Source organism: Musca domestica, unplaced genomic scaffold (assembly GCF_030504385.1).
Source record: "Musca domestica strain aabys unplaced genomic scaffold, Musca_domestica.polishedcontigs.V.1.1 5, whole genome shotgun sequence".
NCBI lineage: Eukaryota > Metazoa > Arthropoda > Insecta > Diptera > Muscidae > Musca > Musca domestica.
The window spans coordinates 26512234-26535265 of record NW_026712346.1 but is presented as its reverse complement, the minus strand read 5'-3'; the positions used below and the strand labels follow the sequence as shown (position 1 = coordinate 26535265).

At 38.0% G+C, this 23032-nt stretch overlaps 1 non-coding gene and 4 pseudogenes across 1 annotated transcript; all 5 read right to left on the bottom strand.

Annotated features, from left to right (window-relative positions):
* Positions 1-3880: 3880 nt before the first annotated feature.
* On the bottom strand, positions 3881-3999 carry LOC131805192 (5S ribosomal RNA). The gene has a single exon (XR_009343588.1). It is a non-coding gene; the product is annotated as a 5S ribosomal RNA (ribosomal RNA).
* Positions 4000-4525: 526 nt separating this feature from the next.
* Positions 4526-4644, bottom strand: LOC131805256 (5S ribosomal RNA; annotated as a pseudogene).
* Positions 4645-7534: 2890 nt separating this feature from the next.
* LOC131805214 (5S ribosomal RNA) lies at positions 7535-7653 on the bottom strand (annotated as a pseudogene).
* Positions 7654-11437: 3784 nt separating this feature from the next.
* On the bottom strand, positions 11438-11556 carry LOC131805245 (5S ribosomal RNA; annotated as a pseudogene).
* An 8755-nt stretch (positions 11557-20311) lies between these two features.
* Positions 20312-20428, bottom strand: LOC131805248 (5S ribosomal RNA; annotated as a pseudogene).
* Between the last annotated feature and the right edge of the window lie 2604 nt (positions 20429-23032).

Genomic DNA, 23032 nt, shown 5'->3' with positions numbered 1-23032 from the left:
GGCTATACGATATCGTGGACCGATATAGCCTATCTTCGAACTTTACCTGCCTGCAGACAAAAGAGAGATCTGTGCAAAATTTTAGCTTCCTATCTTTATTCGTTTAGACTGTAGCGTGATTACAACAGACGGACAGACGGACGGGGCTAAATCGTTATAGAATTTTACGCTGATCAAGAATATATATACTTTGTTGGGTCTAAAATGATTATTTCGATGAGTTACAAATGGAATGACGAAATTAATATACCCTCCATACTTTTTTGGTGGAGGGTATAAGAATATAAACAAGTAAAAAAGCTATAAGTTCGGCCGGGCCGAACTTTTAATACCCTCCACCATTTGATACAAAAAAAATAAATAAAATCCGTTTGAAATTCTGTTAAAATCTTAAACATACCGAATGGCTATACGACGACGTAGACCTGCATAGGCAACTTTTGTCATAAGTTATTGCAATATTTTAATGCGAAACTTGAAGAAAAATCTGTTTATAATGTAGCTAAAATCATCAAAATACCGAATATAGGGGGTACCGTTATATGGGGGCTTTACGAATGCGTGGACCTGCACAGAAAATTTTCTGGCATGGGCTGAAGTATCCATTACGAACTTCACATGCGAAATTTGAAACAATCCCGGTAAATAATGTCGTTAAAATCATCAAAATACCGAATATCGGGGGGTACGAAGACGTGGACCTACATGGCCCATTTTCTGTTTTATGCTGCAGTATCTATTACGAACTTCAAATACCAAATTTGGAACGATTCCGTTAAATAATGTCGTTAAAAACATCAAAATACCGAATATCGGGGGTACCGTTATATCTGGGCTATATGAAGACGTAGACCTACATGGCTCATTTTTTGACTTAGGATGTAGCATCCATTACGAACTTCAAATACCAAATTTGAAACGATTTCGGTAAATGGTGTCGTTAAAATCATCAAAATACCGAATATCGGGGGTACCGTTATATGGGGTCTCTACGAAGACGTGGACCTGTACAGATAATTTTCTGTCTTAGGTTGTAGTATCAATAACATACTTCAACTGCCAAATTGGAAACAATTTCGGCGAATAATGTCGCTAAAATCATCAAAATACCGAATATCGGGAGGTACCGTTTTATGGGGGCTATATGATAACTTGGACCTACATGGCCCATTTACGAACTTAACCTGCCTACTGGCAAAATATACATGTGTGCAAAGTTTTAGTCTTCTATCTCAATTTGTTGGAAATATAGCGTGATTACAACAGACAGACAGACAGACAGACAGAAATGGCTAAATCGTCTTAGAATTTTACGCTGATCAAGAATATATATACTTTGTTGGGTCTGACATGAGTATTTCGAGGAGTTACAAACGGAATGACAAAATTAATATACCCTCCATAGTACGGTGGAGGGCATAAAAAGCAGTAAGTTCGGCCGGGCGGAACTTTGAATACCCTTTACCATTAGGAACGAATTCAAAAAAAATAAATAAAATCCATTGAAAATTCTGTTAAAATCTTAAAAATACCCAATATCGGAAGGTGCCGATATATGGGGGGATATACGCTATTGTGGACCTATATAGACAAAACTATGTCTGGGGGTAAAGTACTCACAAGGAACTCCTTGTGTGGATTTTCAGATAATTCCATTGGGAAATATGGCTAAAATCATCAAAATCCCGAATATCGGGTGTACCGTTATATGGGGGATATACGATATTTTGGACCTATATAGAAAAATACCTTTCAGGGGTAAAGTGCTCACAAAGAAATCCTTGTGTGGATTTTCAGAGAATACCATTGTAATATATAGCTAAAAACATCAAAATACCGAATATCGCGGGGTACAGTTATATGGGGGCTATACGTTATCGTTAACCTATATAGAGAATTCTCTGTCGGGGGGTAGAGTGCTCACAAAGAATTCCGTGTGTGGATTTTCACACAATACTGTTGGAAAATGTGGCTAAAATCATCAAAATACCGAATATCGGGGAGTACAGTTATATGGGGGATATACGATATTGTGGACCTATATAGACAATTCCGTTTCAGGGGTATAGTGCTCACAAAGAATTCCGTGTGTGGATTTTCACAAAATACGATTGCAAAATGTGGCTAAAATCATCAAAATACCGAATATCGCGGGGTACCGTTATATGGGGGCTATACGTTATCGTTAACCTATATAGAGAATTCTCTGTCGGGGGGTAGAGTGCTCACAAAGAATTCCGTGTGTGGATTTACACACAATACTGTTGGAAAATGTGGCTAAAATCATCAAAATACCGAATATCGGGGAGTACAGTTATATGGGGGATATACGATATTGTGGACCTATATAGACAATTCCTTTTCAGGGGTATAGTGCTCACAAAGAATTCCGTGTGTGGATTTTCACAAAATACGATTGCAAAATGTGGCTAAAATCATCAAAATACCGAATATCGCGGGGTACCGTTATATGGGGGCTATACGTTATCGTTAACCTATATAGAGAATTCTCTGTCGGGGGGTAGAGTGCTCACAAAGAATTCCGTGTGTGGATTTTCACACAATACTGTTGGAAAATGTGGCTAAAATCATCAAAATACCGAATATCGGGGGTACCGTTATATGAGGGATATACGATATTATGGACCAATGTAGGGAATTCCGTTTCAGGGTAAAGTGCTCGCAAAGAATTCCGTGTGTGGATTTTCACACAATACGATTGGAAAATGTGGCTAAAATTATCAAAATACCGAATATCGGGGGTACCGTTATATGAGGGATATACGATATTGTGGACCTATATAGAAAAATACCTTTCAGGGGTAAAGTGCTCACAAAGAAATCCTTGTATGGATTTTCAGAGAATACCATCGGAATATATAGCTAAAATCATATATAGAGAATTCTATGTCAGGGGGTAAAGTGCTCACAAAGAACCCCTTGTGACCATTCCGTTGAAAAATATGGCTAAAAGCATCAAAATACCGAATATCGGGGGTACCGTTATATAAGGGCTATACGATATCGTGGACCTCTGTCGAGGTAAAAAGTACCCACAAGGAAATCCTAGTGTGGATTTTCAGACAATTCCGATAAAAATTGTGGGTAAAATCATAAAAATACCGAATATTGGGGGGTACCGTTATATGAGGGATATACGATATCGTGGACTTGTATAGACAATTCTCTCTCAGGAGGTGATGTACTCACAAGGAACTACTTGTGTGGATTTTAAGACAATACCATTATAAAGCGTGGCTAACATCATCAAAATACCGAATATAGGGGGATATACGATATCGTGGACCTATATAGACAATTCTCTTTGAGGGGGTAAAATGCCCACAAGGGACACCTTTTGTCGAATTTCAGACAATTCCGTTGAAAAATGTGGATAAAATCATCAAAATACCAAATAGCGGGGGTACCGTTATATGGGGGCTATACGATATCGTGGACCTATATAGATAATTTTCTGCCGAGGTATAAAGTACCCACAAGGAACTCCTTGTGTGGATTTTGAGACAATTCCGTTGAAAAATGTGGCTAATATCATCAAAATGCCGAATACCAAGGGCTACCGTTATATGGAGGCTATACGATATTGTGGACCGATATACCCCATCTTCGAACTTGACCTGCCTGCAGACAAAAGAGAGATCTGTGCAAAATTTTAGCTTCCTATCATAATTCGTTTAGACTGTAGCGTGATTACAACAGACGGACGGACAGGGCTAAATCGTCTTAGAATTTTACGCTGATCAAGAATATATATACTTTGTTGGGTCTAAAATGATTATTTCGATGAGTTACAAACGGAATGACAAACTTAATATACACTCCATACTTTTTTTGGTGGAGGGTATAAAAAGTTGGACATTGCCAACAACACGCGGTGTTCCCAAGCGGTCCCCCATCTAAGTACTAACCGCGCCCGACGCTGCTTAATTTCGGTGATCGGACGAGAACCGATGTACTCAGCTTGGTATGGTCGTTGGCAAAGAAGCATAGTTTATTTTGCTTCATATGCCTAACAGTGAATGCTATATTAAGACAACGTCTTTTGAGTGTTGAGCATACACACGAACGAATAAGGGATCGTATGCTTGTTTCGGTTAAGGGAAATAAACAGTTTTCTTACAAGTATGAAATAAAAATATTTCAAAGATGAACCTTAAAATAATTTTTAAAAAAACTTTAAAGCAAATATTAGATGCAAATAAGTATGTTTTATACTTAATTTTTCAAAAAGAGAAAATAAATCTTATATTATTATTTTTAAACCATAAAAGAAAAGATATTTTACAACGTTCAAAAATATGTTTAGCTAAAAATAAATTATTATATTCATTAGCTATTCAAAATAATTTTATTTATTATTTTATTTTTTTTTTTTTTTTTGAATTAAAAAAAATAAAACAAAAGCTATTTAGAAAATCTTTTTACGGAAAAAATAAAAAATTATTTTTTAAATATAAAAAAATATTTATTTAAATTAAAAAAAATATATAAAATAGTTGGACAATGCCATCAACACGCGGTGTTCCCAAGCGGTCCCACATCTAAGTACTTACCGCGCCCGACGCTGCTTAATTTCGGTGATCGGACGAGAATCGATGTACTCAGCCTGGTATGGTCGTTGGCAAAGAAGCATAGTTTATTTTGCTTCACCTAACCGTGAATGCTATATTAAGACAACGTCTTTTCATTGTTGAACATGATTCAGTGTTGTGCTCTTGTTGTGAAAAGTTGTCGTGAAGTGATAATTATAAGTGAACTGTATATGATTATTGTGGAAAATGATCAATTCAATTCAATTTATTTTCCATCAGTTTCTTTAAACAATTTGTAAACACCTTACGGCTAACAATATTTCCTTATATCTATACTTAACATAAATCTTATTTTTCTAAGTTTATCTATATAATACTTATCTTAGGCTACAGTGAAGCTGTAGCCAGTCTCTAAAGTGAAGATGTAGCCAGTCTCTACTTCAAATGCCAAATTGGAAACAATTCCGGCGAATAATGTCGCTAAAATCATCAAAATACCAAGAGGTATCGTTATATGGGCGCTATATGATAAATTGGACCTACATGGTCCATTTACGAACTTAACCTGCCTACTGGCATAATATACATGTGTGCAAAGTTTTAGTCTTCTATCTTAATTTGTTCGAAATATAGCGTGATTACAACAGACAGACAGACGGACAGACAGACAAACAGACGGACATGGCTAAATCGTCTTAGAATTTTACGCTGATCAAGAATATATATACTTTGTTGGGTCTGACATGAGTATTTCGAGGAGTTACAAACGGAATGACAAAATTAATATACCCTCCATAGTACGGTGGAGGGCATAAAAAGCAGTAAGTTCGGCCGGGCGGAACTTTGAATACCCTTTACCATTAGGAACGAATTCAAAAAAAAAAAAATAAATAAATAAAATCCATTGAAAATTCTGTTAAAATCTTAAAAATACCCAATATCGGAAGGTGTCGATATATGGGGGGATATACGCTATTGTGGACCTATATAGACAAAACTATGTCTGGGGGTAAAGTACTCACAAGGAACTCCTTGTGTGGATTTTCAGATAATTCCATTGGGAAATATGGCTAAAATCACCAAAATCCCGAATATCGGGTGTACCGTTATATGGGGGATATACGATATTTTGGACCTATATAGAAAAATACCTTTCAGGGGTAAAGTGCTCACAAAGAAATCCTTGTGTGGATTTTCAGAGAATACCATTGGAATATATAGCTAAAAACATCAAAATACCGAATAACGGGGGTACCGTTATATGGGGGCTATACGATATCGTTTACCTATATAGAGAACTCTATGTCAGGGGGTAAAGTGCTCACAAAGAACCCCTTGTGTGGAATTTCAGACAATTCCGTTAAAAAATGTGGCTGAAATCATCAAAATACCGAATATCAGAGGGTACCGTTATATGGGGGATATTTGCGATATCGTGGACCTATACAAACATCTCTCTTTCAGGGAGTAAAGTACTCAGAAAGAACTTCTTGTGTGGATTATCAGACAATTCCGTTGAAAAATGTGGCTAAAATCATCAAAATACCGAATATCGCGGGGTACCGTTATATGGGGGCTATACGTTATCGTTAACCTATATAGAGAATTCTCTGTCGGGGGGTAGAGTGCTCACAAAGAATTCCGTGTGTGGATTTTCACACAATACTATTGGAAAATGTGGCTAAAATCGTCAAAATACCGAATATCGGGGGTACCGTTATATGAGGGATATACGATATTGTGGACCAATGTAGAGAATTCCGTTTCAGGGGTAAAGTGCTCGCAAAGAATTCCGTGTGTAGATTTTCACACAATACGATTGGAAAATGTGGCTAAAATTATCAAAATACCGAATATCGCGGGGTACCGTTATATGAGGGATATACGATATTGTGGACCTATATAGAAAAATACCTTTCAGGGGTAAAGTGCTCACAAAGAAATCCTTGTATGGATTTTCAGAGAATACCATCGGAATATATAGCTAAAATCATATATAGAGAACTCTATGTCAGGGGGTAAAGTGCTCACAAAGAACCCCTTGTGACCATTCCGTTGAAAAATATGGCTAAAAGCATCAAAATACCGAATATCGGGGGTACCGTTATATAAGGGCTATACGATATCGTGGACCTCTGTCGAGGTAAAAAGTACCCAAAAGGAAATCCTTGTGTGGATTTTCAGACAATTCCGATAAAAATTGTGGGTAAAATCATAAAAATACCGAATAATGGGGGGTACCGTAATATGGGGGATATACGATATCGTGGACTTGTATAGACAATTCTCTCTCAGGAGGTGATGTACTCACAAGGAACTACTTGTGTGGATTTTAAGACAATACCATTATAAAGCGTGGCTAACATCATCAAAATACCGAATATAGGGGGATATACGATATCGTGGACCTATATAGACAATTCTCTTTGAGGGGGTAAAATGCCCACAAGGGACACCTTTTGTCGAATTTCAGACAATTCCGTTGAAAAATGTGGATAAAATCATCAAAATACCAAATAGCGGGGGTACCGTTATATGGGGGCTATACGATATCGTGGACCTATATAGATAATTTTCTGCCGAGGTATAAAGTACCCACAAGGAACTCCTTGTGTGGATTTTGAGACAATTCCGTTGAAAAATGTGGCTAATATCATCAAAATGCCGAATACCAAGGGCTACCGTTATATGGAGGCTATACGATATTGTGGACCGATATACCCCATCTTCGAACTTGACCTGCCTGCAGACAAAAGAGAGATCTGTGCAAAATTTTAGCTTCCTATCATAATTCGTTTAGACTGTAGCGTGATTACAACAGACGGACGGACAGGGCTAAATCGTCTTAGAATTTTACGCTGATCAAGAATATATATACTTTGTTGGGTCTAAAATGATTATTTCGATGAGTTACAAACGGAATGACAAACTTAATATACACTCCATACTTTTTTTGGTGGAGGGTATAAAAAGTTGGACATTGCCAACAACACGCGGTGTTCCCAAGCGATCCCCCATCTAAGTACTAACCGCGCCCGACGCTGCTTAATTTCGGTGATCGGACGAGAACCGATGTACTCAGCTTGGTATGGTCGTTGGCAAAGAAGCATAGTTTATTTTGCTTCATATGCCTAACAGTGAATGCTATATTAAGACAACGTCTTTTGAGTGTTGAGCATACACACGAACGAATAAGGGATCGTATGCTTGTTTTGGTTAAGGGAAATAAACAGTTTTCTTACAAGTATGAAATAAAAATATTTCAAAGATGAACCTTAAAATAATTTTTAAAAAAACTTTAAAGCAAATATTAGATGCAAATAAGTATGTTTTATACTTAATTTTTCAAAAAAGAGAAAATAAATCTTATATTATTATTTTTAAACCATAAAAGAAAAGATATTTTACAACGTTCAAAAATATGTTTAGCTAAAAATAAATTATTATTTTCATTAGCTATTCAAAATAATTTTATTCATTTTTTTTTTTTTTTTTTGAATTAAAAAAATAAAACAAAAGCTATTTAGAAAATCTTTTTACGGAAAAAATAAAAAATTATTTTTTAAATATAAACAAGTAAAAAAGCTGTAAGTTCGGCCGGGCCGAACTTTTAATACCCTCCACCATTTGGTAAAAATTTGGCAATTTCCTAAAAAATAAAATAAATAAATAAAATAAAAAAAAATCCTTTAAAAATTCTGTTAATATCTTAAAAATACCGAATGTCTATACGACGACGTATACCTGCATAGGCAACTTTTGTCATAAGTTATTACAACATTTAAATGCGAAACATGAAGAAAAATTTGTTTATAATATAGCTAAAATCATCAAAATACCGAATATAGGGGGTACCGTTATATGGGGGCTATACCAAGACGTGGACCTGCACAGACAATTTTCTGGCATGGGCTGAAGTATCCATTACGAACTTCAAATGCGAAATTTAAAACAATCCCGGTAAATAATGTCGCTAAAATCATCAAAATACCGAATATCGGGGGGTACGGTATATAGGGCCTATACGAAGACGTGGACCTACATGGTCCAATTTTTGTTTTCTGCTGCAGTATCTATTACGAACTTCAAATACCAAATTTGGAACGGTTCCGTTAAATAATGTCGCTAAAATCATCAAAATACCGAATATCGGGGGGTACGGTATATGGGGGCTATACGAAGACGTGGACCTACATGGCCCATTTTCTGTTTTCTGCTGCAGTATCTATTACGAACTTCAAATACCAAATTTGGAACGGTTCCGGTGAATAATGTCGCTAAAATCATCAAAATACCGAATATCGAGAGGTACCGTTATATGGGGGCTATATGAAAACTTGGACCTACATGACCCATTTACGAACTTAACCTGCCTACTGGCAAAATATACATGTGTGCAAAATTTTAGCCTTCTATCTCAATTTGTTCGAAAGATAGCGTGATTACAACAGACAGACAGACAGACAGACAGACAGACAGACGGACAGACAGACAGACAGACAGACACACAGACAGACAGACGGACATGGCTAAATCGTCTTAGAATTTTACGCTGATCAAGAATATATACTTTGTTGGGTCTGACGTGAGTATTTCGAGGAGTTACAAACGGAATGACAAAATTAATATACCCTCCATAGTATGGTGGAGGGTATAAAAATATTTATTTAAATGAAACAAGTAAAAAAGCTGTAAGTTCGGCCGGGCCGAACTTTTAATACCCTCCACCATTTGGTACAAATTTGGCAATTTCCTAAAAAAATAAAATAAATAAATAAAATAAAAAAAAATCCTTTAAAAATTCTGTTAATATCTTAAAAATACCGAATGTCTATACGACGACGTATACCTGCATAGGCAACTTTTGTCATAAGTTATTACAACATTTAAATGCGAAACATGAAGAAAAATTTGTTTATAATATAGCTAAAATCATCAAAATACCGAATATAGGGGGTACCGTTATATGGGGGCTATACCAAGACGTGGACCTGCACAGACAATTTTCTGGCATGGGCTGAAGTATCCATTACGAACTTCAAATGCGAAATTTAAAACAATCCCGGTAAATAATGTCGCTAAAATCATCAAAATACCGAATATCGGGGGGTACGGTATATAGGGCCTATACGAAGACGTGGACCTACATGGTCCAATTTTTGTTTTCTGCTGCAGTATCTATTACGAACTTCAAATACCAAATTTGGAACGGTTCCGTTAAATAATGTCGCTAAAATCATCAAAATACCGAATATCGGGGGGTACGGTATATGGGGGCTATACGAAGACGTGGACCTACATGGCCCATTTTCTGTTTTCTGCTGCAGTATCTATTACGAACTTCAAATACCAAATTTGGAACGGTTCCGGTGAATAATGTCGCTAAAATCATCAAAATACCGAATATCGAGAGGTACCGTTATATGGGGGCTATATGAAAACTTGGACCTACATGACCCATTTACGAACTTAACCTGCCTACTGGCAAAATATACATGTGTGCAAAATTTTAGCCTTCTATCTCAATTTGTTCGAAAGATAGCGTGATTACAACAGACAGACAGACAGACAGACAGACAGACAGACGGACAGACAGACAGACAGACAGACACACAGACAGACAGACGGACATGGCTAAATCGTCTTAGAATTTTACGCTGATCAAGAATATATATACTTTGTTGGGTCTGACGTGAGTATTTCGAGGAGTTACAAACGGAATGACAAAATTAATATACCCTCCATAGTATGGTGGAGGGTATAAAAATATTTATTTAAATGAAACAAGTAAAAAAGCTGTAAGTTCGGCCGGGCCGAACTTTTAATACCCTCCACCATTTGGTACAAATTTGGCAATTTCCTAAAAAAATAAAATAAATAAATAAAATAAAAAAAAATCCTTTAAAAATTCTGTTAATATCTTAAAAATACCGAATGTCTATACGACGACGTATACCTGCATAGGCAACTTTTGTCATAAGTTATTACAACATTTAAATGCGAAACATGAAGAAAAATTTGTTTATAATATAGCTAAAATCATCAAAATACCGAATATAGGGGGTACCGTTATATGGGGGCTATACCAAGACGTGGACCTGCACAGACAATTTTCTGGCATGGGCTGAAGTATCCATTACGAACTTCAAATGCGAAATTTAAAACAATCCCGGTAAATAATGTCGCTAAAATCATCAAAATACCGAATATCGGGGGGTACGGTATATAGGGCCTATACGAAGACGTGGACCTACATGGTCCATTTTCTGTTTTCTGCTGCAGTATCTATTACGAACTTCAAATACCAAATTTGGAACGGTTCCGTTAAATAATGTCGCTAAAATCATCAAAATACCGAATATCGGGGGGTACGGTATATGGGGGCTATACGAAGACGTGGACCTACATGGCCCATTTTCTGTTTTCTGCTGCAGTATCTATTACGAACTTCAAATACCAAATTTGGAACGGTTCCGGTGAATAATGTCGCTAAAATCATCAAAATACCGAATATCGAGAGGTACCGTTATATGGGGGCTATATGAAAACTTGGACCTACATGACCCATTTACGAACTTAACCTGCCTACTGGCAAAATATACATGTGTGCAAAATTTTAGCCTTCTATCTCAATTTGTTCGAAAGATAGCGTGATTACAACAGACAGACAGACAGACAGACAGACAGACAGACGGACAGACAGACACACAGACAGACAGACGGACATGGCTAAATCGTCTTAGAATTTTACGCTGATCAAGAATATATATACTTTGTTGGGTCTGACGTGAGTATTTCGAGGAGTTACAAACGGAATGACAAAATTAATATACCCTCCATAGTATGGTGGAGGGTATAAAAAAATATATAAAATAGTTGGACAATGCCATCAACACGCGGTGTTCCCAAGCGGTCCCCCATCTAAGTACTTACCGCGCCCGACGCTGCTTAATTTCGGTGATCGGACGAGAATCGATGTACTCAGCCTGGTATGGTCGTTGGCAAAGAAGCATAGTTTATTTTGCTTCACCTAACCGTGAATGCTATATTAAGACAACGTCTTTTCAGTGTTGAACATGGTTCAGTGTTGTGCTCTTGTTGTGAAAAGTTGTTGTGAAGTGATAATTATAAGTGAACTGTATATGATTATTGTGGAAAATCAACAATTCAATTCAATTTATTTTCCATCAGTTTCTTTAAACAATTTGTAAACACCTTACGGCTAACAATATTTCCTTATATCTATACTTAACATAAATCTTATTTTTCTATGTTTATCTATATAATACTTATCTTAGTGAAGCTATAGCCAGTCTCTAAACTATTTTAATTACAATTATACTTATAATTACGCTTATAATTATAATGTTCTCCTAAAAAATGATGTTTAAAAAAATGAAGTCGCTAACATTTTAATATTTAAATTCTTAAATCTACTTTTAAATATACTTAATTTTTAAGGTTAAATCTACTTATAACTACTTAATCTAATTACTAATCTACTATTTACAATATGTACAATGGATGCCACACCGGCTATTGCGATACCTTATATACGGGGTTTTTTAACGCGAGCGTCCCATTCCTTCGATGATAGTAGAGAAGACCCTCTTCATTCATCGTTAGTAAACTGCTCGGTGGCCTATAATTGGCCCGAGCTAGCCTGTCCATGTCTGTTTCATGTTCAAGGCTTTCTCTTACTAACCTGCTATCGACTGATGCGGCTCTGTCTAGGCACTTTAGAGCGCTAGCCATAACAAATTAATCTATACGGCTAAAGTCGATCGATTCGTAAATTATCCTGTTGGGAGGTAAACGCCAGGTTCCATCTTCACCCTGGGTTCGCCTTAATTCTCAACAGGACCTTAAAGTTCGCCTTTCCCAAAAGCGCAGTCTTTCCATTTGGCTGGAAGATATTCCAAACAAAATAGGAAAGGCAATGAGAGACCTTATTATCTGTTTGTAGATAAGTAATCTAGCCTTAACAGTAAGCCCTCCAGTAGCACTTAAAGCACGCTGGTAGGCCCAATATATACACTTGACTTTTCTAAGTATGTAGTCAATATGCCTAACAAACTCAAAGTTGCTATGTAAAATAACGACCAGATATTTGATCTGGTCCGAATTGCGAATTTGTTGCCCTCCAATCACAAGAATTGGCTCATACTGCCTGGCGCTGCGGTATAAGTATTTTTTCTTGCCCTTGAGCACATTTGTCTACGTTTAATCGCATTTTCCAGGTATGGAAGTATTTGGAGAGTTGCTCCAAATATGCCTTTAAACGTGAGTTAGTGTTTCTCATCTGCATATGCCAGGAGCAAATGCTCTTCGGGCGCATGTGGTACATCACTAGTAAAAATTTTGAAAAGGACAGGGCCAAGGAGAGATGCTTGTGGTACCCCGGCATTTACTGCCCTTTCTGAAGAAAGGTCCTCATCAACTTTAACCCTAAAACTACGAGTTGCTAGGAAACTAGTCACTAATCTACATATATTAAAATCGAAGCCTAGCCTTCTGATTTTATATATGATGGCGTTTTGCCAAACATTGTCAAATGCTTTGGCAAAATCTAAACTAATCGCGATTGTGATCTGCCGATTATTTAATGTCCTCCTTAACACAATGTCAGGGATTCCATCCGGCCCCGCGGATTTGATCTTCTTCTTAAACCTGCCCCAATATTTGGTGCTTTGAGGAATTTATGTTGTCGCCATATATTGTCCTCACTTATTGTGGTTCCATCTGCAGTGAGGTGATCTGCAAATGTTACCAAAGGGGACGTATCATTATATATCGATACCTCATTTCTAACAGTATTACTGAAAGAGGAAGTATCGTCGGCATCGGAGTGTCCTTGGACAACGTCCGCTAACATGTCAGCCTTTTGACTAGACACGACTGCCGTAACCCCATCGTTACCGATGAGATCTGGGATTTTGGCATAGCGTCTAATACCCGCTGCAGCCTTAACCCTACCGTACATACGATCGTTCACCTGGATTTCGTTGAGGTATCGTACCCATTGAACTGACTCGTATTCCGCAATCGCGCCTTGGATAATTCTATCGGCGTTGCGAATTTCCGCCCTGAGAGTTGAATACCTTTCAGGGTTTCCTGTACGATGTAAACTTCTCCGTAGAACTTTCTTCTGCCTGATTAGGTCTAGTATATCTGGCGAAAGTCTACGGGGTCCTCTATTCCCAAAATAAATTCTAGGAATACTGGACTCCATGGCGATTCGGGAAAACCTCGCTCGTGGCATCGATGCAAGCATCGATTTCCGAATGAGTAACATTCCGATTTATGGGAAGTTGGCAGTTGGGAAGCTCTTCTGCCAAAATCCTGTTAAATTGTCTTCTGTCCATTCTTCTATAATCAAAGAAAGTCCGTCTTGGTCTACTTTCCGGTTCGTTCCCGTAAACAGTCATTTTTATAGCCCTGTGGTCAGATCTACAATCTAAAGTTGTAATTCCTCGCACACCATTATCGTCTATATGTATACCAGATGAAGCCCAACAGATGTCAATGAAGGTTTGTGAACCTATGGTGACTCTGGTTGGTCCATCTGTGTGTATAACATTTAGATCAGGACAGCTAGTTAAAAAATCTAAAACTGTTTTCCCTCTGGTACAAGTTGAAACATTCCCCCAGCTAGTATGTTTAGCATTAAGGTCGGCCCCTATTATAACCTCCCCAGATCTAGCCCTAAGAGGTTCTAAGCTATTAATGTCAAATCTTTCATGAGGCCTGCAGTATATAGCCACTGCGTACAGTGGTGACCCGCCGGCCCTAAAGATCCTAATACAAGTACACTCGATGGGTCCCAAATGAAGTGGTACTTTTTCACATTTTATGTTTTCCCTTACTAATATAGCGGTACCCCCACCCCTAAGTTCTGGCCTATATTGTAAGTGACTAACGTACCCGCCTATCTCAAATCTGTGGTTTTGAGATAGTTTATGTTCAGCCAACATCATGACCTCCGGCCGATGCTCATCGAGGAATAACCGGAGGTAGTGCCTCCTGTGCCTCGATATTACTGAGTTGATGTTGGCAAATATAAATGTAGTTGACCTAACCATTTTGCTTTTCTCTGGGCAATGGTCACCTGCGCATTTAACGCAACAATATGGCATGCCACAATTTACCGACACATGATAGTGTCTTTGGCAATTGTGGCATTGCGTGAGACCTTTTTTCTTGTCCTTTCGGAAAAGGACATTGCCTGTGAGGACACGGCGTACTTTGTATAGGCCGTTAATATCCGATCCTTTGCCCAAGTGGATCAGGAATTTGTTTCCCCCCAGTTTAGTGACACGTTTAATGTCGAGGTTTAGGTTCAAAGCTTTGAGCCCATCCTCAACATGTGTAGTGTCGTAGGTGTTCGACAGGCCCTCCTAGACTACGGAGTACGGGGTTTGGCCTTTTGGAGCGTGGGTATAGAAGTGTATACCCTCTTTAACAAAATATTCTTTCACCTTTTCATGGTCTTCCAATGAGGTAAGGTGAAAGGCACTAACTTTACGGTTGACTAGTCTAACTGTAAATTTGTCGTGTCCGAGCAATTTAATTAAATTGTCAGTCACCCCCTTTACGTTAATGTCAACTGTCGATAAGGGTGGTATCGACTTACCATTTTTTCCGGGAGTAGCATCCATTTTTGGCTTAACCACTACTGCTGCTGCTGCTACTGATGTTGTTGCTGCTGCTGATGTTGCTGCTGCTGATCCGTTGTTGGGTCCATTCATGATCTGGACCTTTTTTACCTTGCGTCGTGTTGTTTGGTCGGTTTTCCAGCGACCACGACGTCCTTCTTCCCAGGCAGGATGGGCTTCTTGACTGCCTGTAGTGGAGCCCGGCTTGCTTCCACCTGAAACTGCGCCACCGGCGGTGTGCACGCAGACTGCCTCACTGGCGGCGTGAGCAGTTCGACCTCCATTGAGGCATCATCATTAAGTGTGGGTGAGCTCTCCATGATCTCACCGGCCTTAACTGAGAATTTCTTCTCATACGCTGCAATAATGCGCTTGCAGCTGGAGACGCGCTGGAACTCAGCATTAAGCTGTCTAGCCGTCTCTTCTTGGCGCGTCTTGACGACAGCCAACTCTGCCGACAAGGTTTTGTTATCCTTCGCAAGAAGTGATAACGAGGTTTCCAGCTGGCGGATTTTAGCCTCCAGCTTTAACGATTCATAGGGCGAGTCGCCCTCTTTAGAACCACGTTTTTTCTTTCGCTTCCGCTGCTTTTAAACAGCGGCGCCATCTGTGGTCGTTTCGTCTGTTGTGTCCTCCATACTAGCCGAGACACAAACAATGGGCACGGCTTTGCCCGCGGGAACTGCAGTTACCAGTTGTTGGGGTACTGTATTACCGACCGCTGAAAACCTCCGGCCGGTGAAATCGTCGGTAGTACCGCGTCGAACTGTATTATCGACAGTTCGAGTGGAAAATAGCACTGCATTACCGTCCTGCACCACATTACCATAAGGTACTGCATTACCGACATGACCGGTCATTGGTACTACATTACGGACTAGCGATACTGCATTACCGACCGACGGCCCCGGTACGACATTACCATCGGCCACCTCCATCGGGCGCCGACTGCTCCTTCCATAAAGGGAGCTACTACCAGCGGCAATCCTTTCCAAGATTGCCGCAGGAGAGTCACTAAACACACTTCCCGACGACAGGCACAAATTCAATTTGCCGACGGGATTTTACTGAAGCTTGGAAAAATCTCTTCTAAGTTTGAAACGAAGAAGTTTGAAACAAAACCCTTCCTAGTTCAGCACACTATCACTTTTCACTTTTATTTTTCACTTCACACAACACTGGCACTTGTCCGCAGACGGTCTGTTCACTCCAAGAGCTTAAGACAGACTAGGTGCAAAAATTTACCGAAGTGAACGTTAGTCTTCAAAAAGCTGAGAACCGCATAGGAGACAGCATTAATGCTCTATACCTCCTAAGCAACCCCAAAGTAGTTAACATTAACTCTGACAGCGCTGGTGGTGTTTTCCAAATGCAAAACAACAAAAACGATGCTAATTTTTTCACTCACTTGAGGTGGAGTTAAAACGAAAAACTGACCTAATTCAAAAATTACAAAGCAATGAAAGAAATAGCTCAATAATTTGTGAGCCTGGAGCTGTTTTAGTATCTGATGCTTGTACCACCGATAATATTCATTCATCGGAAACTCGAAAAAGAAAGAAGAAGAAGAGCTCACGTTGTAGTGATGATGATTCGTACAAAATCATGAAGTTGGGAGCTAAAATTGAACAGCTCACCAAAGTAATTGCTGGTCTTGAAGAGACTGTAAGATCCCTGCAGGCGGAAAATTCTGTTCTATTGGACATTATTCATAAATCAAAAAGTAATGATCCATCCATAGTTACTGATGTTATGGAAACTGAGATTAATAACAGTCTTGATGACTGGGCGGCTGAAGTAGCCGAAAACTTCAGCACTGCGTTGATGAAAGAAGACTATGCAAAGCCAGTAGTATCCAACAATAAAATAAATGAGGCCACATCATCTGGCAGCAAACCTGAAGAGGGTAACACTCAAAAGAAGATTGGTGCAAAGGTCCAACAACAAGCTCCTAAGAAGGACGAGGGTGACTTGTGGCAGAGCACCAAGGCGGTAACTAGTAAAAAAGCAGCAACTCCTACTACAAAACCTCCAGTTTCAAATCCTGCGAAGACAACTCCACCGAAAAAAGAAGTTAAACTGCCTACTTGATCGTAATTTGGGTCGTGGTTAGTTTATTCTGCAGATGTTAAGAAAAAATGTATTATCCGCTCGTATATCAGGTTTAGATAATTTTGAAAATGTTAGACTATTACTACAAAATAAGGGATATCATTTTTATACCCACACGCCAAAAGAGATCTTACCCTACACTTTGGTAATAGATAAATTATCTAATGAATTTTCCAGTGAGTCAATTAAAGATTTTCTGTTAAATGAAATGAATTTTGCTACAACTAATTAGGCACAATGTCTTACAACATTAAATGTGTTTTCATTAATATTAACTCGCTAGTTTCCATCACTCGCAGACACTATTTACAGAATTTCATAAATCAACATAAACCTGAAATATTTTTGATTGCTGAGCATAAACTTGCTGATAAACATAATTTTTATCGAGGTTTTAAAACTTTTAAGAAAACAGAACAAATGGTGGGGGAGACACTGCCATTTTAGTGAAAGATGGATATAACTGTGAAAGAATTATGGTTGATACTGGGACAGTAGAAAGCTGTTGTTTTAGGGTATGTAGAGAGGATGGAGTCCCTATTGTATTTGCATCCCTCTATTTGCGCCGTCATGAAGTTTTTCAATCCAGTAATCTTGATTCTCTTTTTAATCTGGGTAGTGATAACGAAGTAATTATTGGTATGGACCTTAATGCTAAACACCAATCTTGGGGTGGTAATCCGACAGCAGAGGTATATCACTGGAAAACCATCTTCTCTATCACTCGAATTTCAAACCTTATCGCGCAGACCAGCCAACAAGACCTAACGCTTTGAAAGAACCATATATGGATTTCTTTCTAATAACACCTGGAATTCTTTTGGAATCAGCTAATGGGTCACTTAAGACCTTAGATTATGAATCTGAGGCAACAGACACATCCGTTCCCAAATATCAGGCTAGAAATTGCATCCTCGGCAACTTATCTCGACACATACAGCGTTTTATCCAAGAGAGACGTAGACTGATGCGCACGCTAAGAAGAACTGGGGACCCTGACCGCGGGTGATACTATATTTAACTTTCTATTGATTTTTTTCAATCACTGCTTAAATCTGGGATATTTCCATAAATATTGGAGGGCCGCAGTTATCGTCCCTATACTGAAGCCTGGATCAGACTCTACTCTATGTTTAAGCTATCGACCTATTTCGATGTTATCTCCATTTGGTAAGCTTCTTAAATTCTTTATTCTTAGCAGCATGTTAGATTGAAACAGATTCTGAAAGACAGCCAATTTGGTTTTAAGTCCCAACATTCAACCTCCCATGCTTTAACTGCATTTGCAGATTACGTGAGTGATGGTTTGAATAAAAGAAAAGGTAGCATTGCTGTTGCATTGGATTTCTCCAAAGCATTTGACACGGTCTGGCATGGTGGCATACTGCACAAAATGCAACTACTTGATTTAGTAGACTTGTTTACAGTTCTTTAAAAGATCGCTCATTTCGAGTTAAGGTTGGTGATCAACTTACCACTCCAAGAGCAGTTAAAGCAGGTGTCCCTCAGGGCTCTTTGTTAGGACCCATGCTTTACAATATTTTCGTGAGCGATATGCCCGAGCCACCACAATGAGGATTATTGCTATCATATGCGGATGATGTGCTGATTGCGCTACGGGGTCCTAAAGCCAGCCTCCTCAGTAACAAAATCAATCAATACCTTGCTGAACTCTGCCTGTATTTAAAAAAATGGGGACTTAGGCTAAATACTGACAAATGTACTGCCATACTATTAAACGTAAACCAAAGGTTACATATCCCAATTTTAAATCTTATGTGCCTACTATTAAAATTGGAGATACTCTTATTGGAAATTCTGATAGAATTAAATATTTATGTGTGATTTTCCACAGTAGATTTGATTATTGTAGGCACGTGGATTATATTTTGAGGAAAGAAAAGGGTATTTTCTTTGGCTATCAGTATTTACTAAGATCAAAAAAAGGTCTCTCCACAGAAGTTAAATTTTTGATTTATAGACAAATTATTAGGCCTGTATTAGCATATGTTTTTCCAGCATGGTTTGGAATATCATCTAGCAAAATGAATAGAATTATAATGTGGGAGAGAAGGGTTATAAAATCATGTCTTGTACTCAATATAACTAAATTGGATGATGGCACATATAAGTATCCATCTGGAGAAGATTGTCTGGTGATTGTAAGATGATCTGTTTTTAGTCAAAGGAGGTCTTAAATTCTTAGAAACTAGTGAACTATTATTTTACCATTGGAGGTATAATACATTTAATCTAGAAGATACTGTATATATAACTACACAATTATATAATTTACTTCGGATTGATTTTGGTAAAATCACGGCCCAAAAATATATGTATATAGTTTAGTTTGTAAGTTGTAGTTTTAAGTTGTAAATAGTAGTTTTAGTTGTATTTTAAGTTAACATAAAATGATTTTCCTATTTTTAATTATTCAATTATTCAATATTTATAATGAATGTAATCTAGTATGAATTTATAAAGAAGTTTTCTGTCGAAGCTAATGCTCAGCTAATATTTAAATTGAATTTGTAAGCCTTTTAGCCATTATGTAGGCAGAAATCGTATGATTTATAAAATTGTAGAGATAAATCATAATCGCATGTAAGTTTTAGAACAAATAAATGTGGCTATGCCAAAAAAAAAAAAAAACAAACAAAGAGTGTTGAACATACACACGAACGAAAAAGGGATTAGATGCAAATAAGTATGTTTTATACTTTATTTTTCAAAATAGAGAAAATAAATCTTATAATATTATTTTTACACCATAAAAGAAAAGATATTTTACAACGTTCAAAAATATGTTTAGCTGAAAATCAATACATTATATTCATTAGCTATTCAAAGTAACGTTATTTTTTTTTTTTTTTTGAATTAAAAAAAATAAAATAAAAGCTATTTAAAAGATTTTTTTTTACGAAAAAATAATTTTTTAAATTAGAAAAAAATATTTTTTCAATTAAAAAAATATATAAAAAAGTTGGACAATGCTAACAACACGCGGTGTTCCCAAGCGGTCCCCCATCTAAGTACTAACCGCGCGACGCTGCTTAATTTCGGTGATCGGACGAGAACCGATGTACTCAGCGTGGTATGGTCGTTGGCAAAGAAGCATAATTTATTTTGCTTCACATGCCTAACAGTGAATGCTATATTAAGACAACATCTTTTGAGTGTTGAACATACACACGAACGAATAAGGAATTGTATGCTTGTTTCGATTAAGGGAAATAAACAGTTTTCTTACATGTATGAAATAAATAAAAATATTTCAAAGATGAACCTTAAAATTATTTTTAAAACAACTTTAAAGCAAATATTAGATTCAAATAAGTATAAGTAACGTTTTTTTTTTTGTGAATTAAAAAAATAAAACAAAATAAAAGCTATTTAAAAGATTTATTACGATAAGATAAAAAATATTTTTTTAAACATAAAAAATATTTTTTAAATTAGAAAACATATTTTTTTAATTAAACAAAATATATACAAGCTATATAAGGTCAATAGGTTGTTCAGCCTTAGTGTATTGATCCGAAAGGATAGGGCGGTAAAGTCAACGCGGTGCTACAAATGCCAGCGTCATGGACACATCGCCGCAAACGGTGGGATGCCGCCAAACTGCGAGAAGTGCAGCGAAGGACACCCCACCCATCTGTGACCCACGTTTGAAGCGCGCAAGGAGACGGACGCAATCCCTAAGTGCGTCAACTGCAAAGTGGAAGGCCACTCTGCCGGCTCCCCTTCCTGCCCTAAACGGAAGGCAATACTTGCGACCCGGATCCAAAGGAGGAAGGAAGCCGAGGCGAAACAAAACGCCAGGTCTGGCCGCATCTCCGCGGAGAAGAAGAAGTAAGACTATGCTGCCGTTGCTGGAGGAAAAACTGCACAGCCCCAGTTACCCACAGGGACAGCTACCACCCCCAAAGCTCCTGCTGCTGCTCGCCCATCTGGACCCACCCAAGACATTGGAGGACTGATGAGCAACATGCCGAAGGAGTTCGGAGACTTGACAACATTGGCTAAGTTTAGGTCGTTTGGTCCTAGCTTTAGACGCATCCGCGCAGAAAGGGAAGCTTGGTGGGCTCTCATGGTCCACGTAGCCTTAGATTAGGGATGTTGAAGTACGTTTTTCTAAACGTTAGCTCCATAGTTTCTAAAACTAGGAGGCACTTCTTCCGGAATTTTGTCCTAGAGCATCAGCCGGACATTATTCTGCTGGCAGAAACCTGGATCTCTCCCAGCCAAAAGTTTTACTGCCAAGGATTCAAAACATATAGGCAGGATAGGCTGACAGGCCCAAGAGGGGGCACTGCAGTCTTACTCAAAGATAGCTTGCGCTCAGAAAAAATTGCCATTTCCTCAGGGGATATAGAATCTTGTGTCACTAGGGTCTGAAGGGAAGATGGGTCCTCCATAGCCTTCGCTTCTGGTTACCAGCGCCCTGTTGGTCCCTTTCAAATTTTGGATCTAGACCCCATAATTTGGTATTTGAAGTTCGTAATGGATGCTACATCCTAAGTTCAAAAATGAGCCATAGATGTCTACGTCTTCATATAGCCCCGATAACGGTACCTCCGATATTCGGTATTTTGATGATTTTAGCGACATTATTTAACGGAATCGTTCCAAATTTGGTATTTGAAGTTCGCAATAGATACTGCAGCATAAAACAGAAAATGAGCAATGTAGGTCCAAGTCTTCGTATAGCCCCCATATACCGTACACCCCGATATTCGGTATTTTGATGATTTTAACGACATTATTTACCGGGATTGTTTCAAATTTCGCATGTGAAGTTCGTAATGGATCCTTCAGCCCATGCCAGAAAATTTTCTGTGCAGGTCCACGCCTTCGTAAAGCCCCCATATAACGGTACCCCCTATATTCGGTATTTTGATGATTTTAGCTACATTATAAACAGATTTTTCTTCAAGTTTCGCATTTAAATATTGCAATAACTTATGACAAAAGTTGCCTATGCAGGTCTACATCGTCGTATAGGCATTCAGTATTTTTAAGATTTTAACAGAATTTTAAACGGATTTTATTTATTTATTTTTTTTTTTTTGTACCAAATGGTGGAGGGTATTAAAAGTTCGGCCCGGCCGAACTTACAGCTCTTTTACTTGTTTTTGAATGAAAAACGTAAAATAAGAGCTATTTAAAAGATTTTTTTACAAAAAAAAAAAAATAAAAATAAAAATTAATTTTAATTTGGATTTTTCGACAATACGATTTAAAAATGTGCTTAAAATCATCAAAATACCGAATATCGGGGGTACCGTTATATGGATGCTATACGATATCATTAACCTATATAGAAAATTCTCTGTCGGGGAAAAGTTCTCACAAAAAACCCTTTGTGTATAATTTCCGTTGAAAAATGTGGCTAAAATCATCAAAATACCGAATATCCAGGATACCTTTATATGGAGCTATACGATATCGTGTACCTATATAGATAATTCTCTGCCGAGATATAAAGTACCCACAAGGAACACCTTGTGTGGATTTTCAGACCATTCCGTTGAAACATGTGGGTAATATCATCAAAATACCGAATATCGGTGGGTACAGTAATATGGGGAATATACGATATCGTGGACCTATATAGATAATTCTCTGCCGAGATATGAAGTACCCGCAAGGAACTCCTTGTGTGGATTTTCAGACAATTCCGTTGAAAATGTGGGTAAAATCATCAAA